The 8,323-nt window shown below is 33.7% G+C and overlaps 1 non-coding gene across 1 annotated transcript; it reads right to left on the reverse strand.

The window, feature by feature from the left end:
* Positions 1–3,943: 3,943 nt before the first annotated feature.
* Positions 3,944–4,050, reverse strand: LOC139869556 (small nucleolar RNA R71). Its single transcript, XR_011766163.1, has one exon. It is a non-coding gene; the product is annotated as a small nucleolar RNA R71 (small nucleolar RNA).
* Between the last annotated feature and the right edge of the window lie 4,273 nt (positions 4,051–8,323).

The following is an 8,323-nucleotide window of genomic DNA, read 5'->3' on the forward strand; positions in this document are numbered from 1 at the left end:
CTTGAGGCGACTCCCAAGTCTTTGGGTATGGCTGAGCATCAGTAGGAGACACTCTGACCTTGTGAAAGGAGATGCCTTCCTGACTTTTCCAATGCCTAAGAGTGTTAGGGACCTAACTCCAGAAGTGTCGTTAGATCGTCGAGTAGTGGTGAAAGATGAAAGAGATAAGTGACGTTCATGAAAGCGTACGGGATACGGGTCAACTTGCGGAAACTGAACAACCTTCTAATGTTCATACATTGTACGTGGCTAATTAGGGTGAGCTCGGGGATGGGGCGAGGTGCGGTTACTCTAACAAGTCCTCACATATCTCCTCCTCCGAGGATCAACTTTAGTGGGCGTGTAATCCAAGGGGTACTCTTCCTAGATTGCGTGAAGTACTGTTTCGATCTCTGAAACTGTGGAACGGTAGTAACATGTGGATTACATTACTAATTATTAGGGTTAGATGAGTGGGAAAAAGGTTCGGAAAAACATCTGAACTAGGAAAGATAAATTTTCCAATTCGGTACAGTGAATAGCAGACATGTAGCAAGAAACAGCAGCCTAGATCATCTATAGCATACATAGCATGGCAATAATAACAGTATCATACCGAAGTAACATGCAATCAAAAGCAGATAGTAGCATGCAGTAGCGAGAATAAGCAATAACATACAGCAAGATCATATAGCAGTAAAAGTAAGTAGTAACATGCAGCAGTTCTGCAGAAACAAGTAAATGAGCAAGTTGTAGATTAGTCCTATTAGTGAATCCTACTCGACTCGATCAAGACACACTAATGCAACCTAATTCCCTACAACCAATGCTCTGATACCAAATGTGATGCCCAGTGAAAAATCCATGTGTACAGATCATCAACAACAGGTCTATTACACGGTTACAACACTATATGTTGTTTTAAAATAAGTTTTGCATTTATGAAAAGATAACGTTATTACCAACGTCAAATGTTTTACAAAAGATAACGTGCTTCTACGAATAGAGAGCATTAACATAAGTACGTGACGCAAAGGTCATTATAAAACCATTGTTCAAATGTAACATAAGTTGTGAATGCAAAGTAAAAGTTCCATGATTGAGACATCTCTAAACAATTCAGCAGAAGTCTAACACAGCTAGTCTATAACATCGGAAGCAAATCGTCTAAGCACCTGAGAAATAACATGCTTAAAAAGTCAACACGAATGTTGGTGAGCTATAGTTTGATTGTAAACAACAATGTAATGTAGACCATGAGATTTCGTATTCAAAACATTATCCCAAATCCGTATGATAAAGTATATGCTTATCCGTGGCACCCGGTAACTAACTTAACAAAGTAATATAAATATCACCCCCTAAAAGTACACTTGGCGAGTGCGTATGTTCTCGAAGTATTAAACACCCATTAAATTCTAGCGCGACTAGCCCGAATGGGGATATCAAACCCTATGGATCCATATCTAAGATTCGCGTCTACCGGTTCATAAACCAATAGTTAAACGTTACCGAGCTAAGGGGAAATTTATGCTGTTATATCACCCACACATATATAAAGTTTAAGTACTCGTGTCTAGTATGTAAAACATAAAAAGCGCATGTATTCTCAGTCCCAAAAATAGTTAAAGTAAAAAGGGAGCTATAACTCACAGTGAATGTGCGGTAAAATCGATACGAAAATGTAAGCAAGTAGTAAGTCGGTCCAAACAAGTAAGTTGGTCGATCCAAAAGGTCCTCAACCTAAGTCAATGGTTACTAAGTCGGTAAATCATCCCCAAAAGTTTAAAAGTAAATAAGTTAAGTCTTAAGTATCATCATCATCATCATTGTTATCATCATACGTAAAAGATAAAGTAAGGTTTTCAACAAGAATAGAGATCAAAACAGTGGCCACGACCTCTATACAAACTTAAATGACGCGCAGCCAGTGGCCAAGGCTCCGTTTGTGAGTCCTCTTACCGCTATCCAATTTTCAGATCCTAACTCGATGTCGTTTGACCGTGGCAACGGTTCAAGCGCGAGTAGGTCAGAAATTTCAGTACGTCGTTATGAAGGCGTAGTGATTTTCGGAAGGCTATAAATCCCAAACCGTATATCGTATTTAAGTGAGTCTTGAACGAAAAGTCATCTAATCAAACTGAACTATCTGAAAATCAACTTTCCAGAAGTCCCAGGAGTCTGTTCAGACCCCGATAAACAGAAACAAATGCTCCGGTGGGTTTCTTGGTGCTTGATGCTTATCACGGTTCTCATCCTTGATGCCTATAAGCCTCAAGTGTAAAACTCTTTGATGTTTTAGCATCATTATGACCAAGTTTTAACCATCAAAACACAACTAAAAGTAAAAGCTAACTTTCTACACGTATTGAACATCAAGGTTGTCTCTTTATTGTATAAACACAATAAAGCTTCAACCTTTGTCCTTTTGATACAAGTTTATGCATCTTCTTCATATGAGATGATGAAGGCTTGATTTTTATCACCATAAAAATCATAAAAAGGTTCCAAGTAAGTGAGACCTACAATAATAACTTAGATCTCAAGTGTTAAGAAACCCTAAGCTATAAAGCTTGGATCTTTACAAGATTAATGAGACCATAAGTTAGAAAGCTAAGATCTAGTAAAAGTAATGAGATCATAAACTAAAAAGCTTAGATCTTTAACAAAATAATTAAACCCTAAGCTAGAAAGCTTGGATCTTTAATGTTCTTGAAGATCCTTAAAGCAAAAAGCTAGATCTACAAGTTACATGAAGATCATAAACACAAGTTTTGATCTTTTAACAAAATAAAGTGATCTTAAGCTTCAAAACTTAAATCCAACAAAGTAATGAAGATTCAAAGCTAAAAAGCTTGAATTTTTCATGTTCTTGAAGATATTAAATCAAAGTTTGAATCTACAAGATGTAACAAGATCAAAAAGCTAAAAAGTTTGATCCTTTTATGATGATGATGATGTTGTGGTTAAGAAGAAAAAGAGAAGAAGAGGAAGAAAATTCAAGAACTTACACTTTTAGTGTGAGAAAGACTAGAGAGAAAATTAGAGAGGAAGTGTGTGTAAAATGAGAATGAAATCAAGTGTGAAATGAAGAATGAGGCTTGATATTTATAGTGGTGGAGGTGGTGGTGGGTGTCTCCAAACCGTAGGCATCATGGGGGACAAGGGGGGACAAATGTTTGCTTTTGCATGGTGGTGGTACAAAGGTGGTGCTTGTTGTTGGGATCCCATGCAACATGTGTAGTAATAGTTAACAAAAATGCTAGTATGTTGGCTCATCTTAATGGATTTTTGTCCTACATCTTAATGGATCATAAATCCATTAAAGTTGGGCTAATTTAATGGTCCATTAACTAGAGTAGGGTGGGCTTAAGTCCATTAAGGTAAAGAGTTCATTAAGACTAACTAGTGTACATTAGTAAGTTAATAAGCGTAATTAAGCGAACAATAGGCCAAGTAATTGTCATTAGAAAATAACAATTAGTTTTACGTAGTCATAATATTCCAGTTATGATAAAAGTTTAACATGTACAAAGTACATAGCTCGTTTTAAACGACAAGTGACACTAACGATCGTAAAAGCATTCGAGGATCAAGTTAAGTGATTACGCACTTAACAACATGTTGTAAGATACTAACAAAAGAATTAATCATGAATAAAGATCCCAGAGCATAAACTAGCTCAGTACGCACATATACTCAGATTCGTGAAAGTATAGAGCACAAAAACATAAGTCAAAAAAGTCTGGTCGTTACATAGCATATCCAACACTTTAATGAACTTTGTGATATTTACAAAACCAAAAACGTCACCGATGATGCTTTTAAGTTAAGGGCATTCCCCTTTTCACTTCAAGGAGACGCAAAAGTTTGGATGCGAAATTTACCATCCGATTCCATAAGATCTTTTCAAGATTTAACGAACGAGTTTATCAATAATTTCTTTCCACCATCCAAAGTAGAGCGATTAAGAATGGAGATTAATGGGTTCACCCAATGGGTTGATGAGAGTTTATATGATGCATCGGTTAGATTCAAGAAGTTACTAAGAGCTTGCCCACCGCATGGTTTGACGAAGAAGGAGTACATCAACACATTCTATCGAGGTTGTAATATGTTAACGAAGCGATATTTTGATTCTTCATCCGGTGGGGTATTTATGTATAAATCACCAATTGCGGTCGAAATTATGTTAGAAGATAGCTCGGTCAACACATATAAATGGGCACCTTCACCACGAGATTTAGCAAGGACGAATGTAGCACAAGTCGAGAGTGAAAATGGACAAGTGACGCTTGCAAGCTTGAACAATCAATTTCAAACATTCGGGAAGGAGTTAAAAAGATTCAACAAATGGTAGTTGCAATGCAAGTTGGTTGTCAAAGATGCGAGGGTCCACATCTCACAAAGAATTATCCTCAAATTACTCAATGCAATCATGTTGATCTAGATGACATTCCCATGAATTCGGATGCTCATGTGAACTACGTGAGTAATCAAAACTACCAATGGGGAGGATCATCTAATCAAAGCTACTACAATCCGAACCAAAAACAAGTGTCATTCAACAACCAAACCAATACACTACCCGGATTCACAAACCAAAACCGAAACCAAAGTTATAACAACAACTATAACCAAAACCGAAACAACAATTCCCAATACCAAAACCAATAGCCTTACAATAACCAACCTTATAACAATCAAAGCAATTCAAATTATCAAAACAACCAAGGTTATAGTCAAACACAAAATAACCAAGGTTACAATCAACAACCTCAACAAAACATACAACAATCCCAACCTTCGAAAAGCTTAGAAGAAATAATACAAAACTACATCAAGAAGGTAGAATCAACTGAAGCTTTCCTAATGAAAGAGAATGAGCTCTTGAACCAATAACTTCGAAACCAACAAGCCTCATTCCAAAACTTTGAGAGCACCGTTGGACGAATTTCAAATCAAGTTGCCGAAAGACCACAAGGAATTTACCTTCAAACACTCAAGTTAACCCGAATAATTACAACAATAACCGAAACAACCAACAAAACCACCAAACTAACAAGAGAGTTATTCCTATCGAGAGTAACATTACCAATCCGAACCAAAGTCAAGCGAGTTCATCGAATCATACCAATACTTATGCTCAAGTGAACTCGATTGATTCAATCATAGAAGATAAACCCAAATATCCTCAAGTTTTCAAGCTCGACGTTGAAGGAGACGAGTTTGATTTTGATGACGCACTAGAAATTGATACTATCGATTATGGGGCATTCAAGTTTTCAGAAGATTCAGATGATACAACATTCATCCCCTATCAAGTTAGAAGTGTAATGTCCATGGAGGCTACCGAGTCAACATGCGAGGAGTTAAGGGATGAATTTGGGCAAATTATGTTGGAAAAGGTTAAGAAAGAGCAAAAGATTGAAACTTTATTGAATGAAAAGGAGCAAAAGAACGAGGTCGAAGTTCTTGCTACATCAACCAAGGAGAAAAATTAGACACCGATCTCAAATCTTCAATCATCGCCTTCTACACATCTAAATGATGTGGATTGTAAGTCAACTTTATCCGATAATGAAAATATTCATGTTAAACTCTCTTTGGCGGAGATGCTTGAGAATATGCCCAACTATGGGAAATTTTTAAAGACACTCATAGCCAAAAAGGGAGATGTTGAGCAAGCATTCACGGCTTTCTTGAAAAAGGAGTGTTATGTTATTTTAAAGAAATGTAACCTACCACCAAACGTGGGTGATCCCGGACCTTTCCATATTCCATGTAACGTGAACGGGTCGGAGGTGCTTACATCTTTGGCCGACTCGGGGGCGAGTATCAACTTCATGCCCTACTCTGTTTACAAAAGGTTAGGCCTAGGTGATCTTTAACCCACCACAATGGGAATTAAATTAATTGATCAATCAATTAACTCTAGTGTGGGAATTGCCGAGGATTTAATTGTTAAGGTAGGGGACATGGAATTCCCCATTGACTTTGTTATTGTTGACATAAAGGAATACCCGGTTGTACCTCTTGTTTTAGGAAGACCATTCTTAGCAACCGCGGGTTCTTTCTTTGACTTTAGTGTGACAACCCAGAAATTTTCGACCAAATTTAAACTTCATCTTTATATTATTCCGACACGATAAGCAAAGTTTGTTAAGTTGAATCTCAAAAATTTTAAACTACGTTCATACATTCATTAACCTCGACCGAACCCCGACGATTCACGAACCAATATATGTAACTTGTTTTGTACATAAATGTATATATATATTATAACTAGAGAATGTTGATAAATGTACTAGGTATATGTTACCGTACATTAAACATCTTGGTTTGAATACCTGTCTCATCGAGTATATATGATTATGCATGCTTGTATATTTAATTTTGTCGTTATATAGTTTATGATAAATCACGAATTTAATACTGATATAAGATATATGATATGCATGTCATTGGATAGCTGGCGAAAAATTAATAACTTTTCATTTAGAAAACGTATCATTTCGATGAACGGATTAAAAGATATAGTCAACTGAATTATCGTTAATTTTAGTATTATTATTAAAAATGATTATTATTATTACATCGTCGTTATTATCATCGTTATTATCGTCGTTATTATTATCTGATTATTATTATTACTATTATCCTTATCGTTATTAATATAAGTATTTTCATTAAAATTGTTATTGTTATTATTAATACTATCGTTATTATCACTAAAGGTTATTATTAATATTAATTATGATTTTATGGCTGAAATTATCGTTATTATTAAAAATTAACATTTTATAAAAACTATCATTTTATTATTTTTTATCATTATTATTATTATTAAAAGTATCATTAATATTAAAATTATCACTTTTATTAAAATTATTATTATTATTAAAAATTATCGTTTTTGTTAGAATATAATATCATTAAAAAGTATAGAATTTAAAACTATCATTTTATTTAAAATTATCATTACTATCAATTTTATTTGTATTATTAATATCATCATTATTATTACCATTATTATTTATATTAAAGTACTTTTAATAACATTATCGTTATTATTATTATCATTATTATTATTATAAAGTAATATAACTTTTACTCATTATTATTATTATCAATATTATTTTATTAAATAAATATGTGATACAAAGATATTTTTATCACACATAATATAATTACATTAATAATACATATCACTATATTTTTAAGATTTTGAATGAACTATATAAATTTCATTACTCGAGATATATAAAAGTATATTTTTATAATATATATAAATTTTAATATAAATTTATGACTTGAAATATTTACTCTAATAAAATCTGATAAATATATTTAAATATAAAAAATGACTATATTTAAGTTATATTATAAACATGTATTGATTTTGGAAGTCATTTTGAGTCAAATTGACTTTTGTTGACGTTGCATATTGATCTCGAGCATTAGGATTGTGGTACACTATGACTCGACCTTAATTATAAGACAGATATTGACCAACTTATAAATATATATACTTAATATAGGTTCGTGAATCTAAGGCCAACTTTGCATTGTTCAATGTCGTCATATGTATTTTTACTACAAAATATAGTATTGTGAGTACATTTGATTCCCTTTTACTCTTTATATTTTTGGGACTGAGAATACATGCGCTGCTTTTATAAATGTTTGACGAAATAGACACGAGTACTTAAAAACATTCTACGACTGAATTATTATACCGGATATCACCCCTTATAGCTTGGTAACCTAAGAATTAGGGAACTGGCCCCTAATTGACGCGAATCCTAAAGATAGATCTATGGGCACTAATGATCCCCATCCTGAGAGTTTGGATGCTTTAGTACTTCAATTTTTGTACAGATATGTTAATCCTGTACGTATACAGATGTGTTAATCCTGTATCTTTGGGGATATCCTATATGCATTTTTGTTAATGTCGGTTACCAAGTGTTCACTCGTATGAATGAATTTGTATACAGATGTGTTAATCCTGTATGTTGATTATGAAAATGAAATCTTGTGGTCTATTAAAAATTATTGAAATCATGATTATTGATAAACTTATGAACTCGCCAACCTTATTGGTTGACACTTTTAAGCATGTTTATTCTCAGGTATTAAAGAAATATTCCGCTGTGCATTAGCTCATTTTAAAGATATTACTTAGAGTCATTTATGGCATATTTCAAAAGACATTGCATTCAAGTAGTTGAGTTCAATAAAGATTATAATTAAACTAAATGACTGATTAGGTCATTTATAGTTTGGATATTATGAAATGGTATGCATGCCTGTCAACTTTCAATGAAATGAAAGTTTGTCT

The sequence above is a fragment of the Rutidosis leptorrhynchoides genome, chromosome 9, assembly GCF_046630445.1.
Source record: "Rutidosis leptorrhynchoides isolate AG116_Rl617_1_P2 chromosome 9, CSIRO_AGI_Rlap_v1, whole genome shotgun sequence".
Lineage (NCBI taxonomy): Eukaryota > Viridiplantae > Streptophyta > Magnoliopsida > Asterales > Asteraceae > Rutidosis > Rutidosis leptorrhynchoides.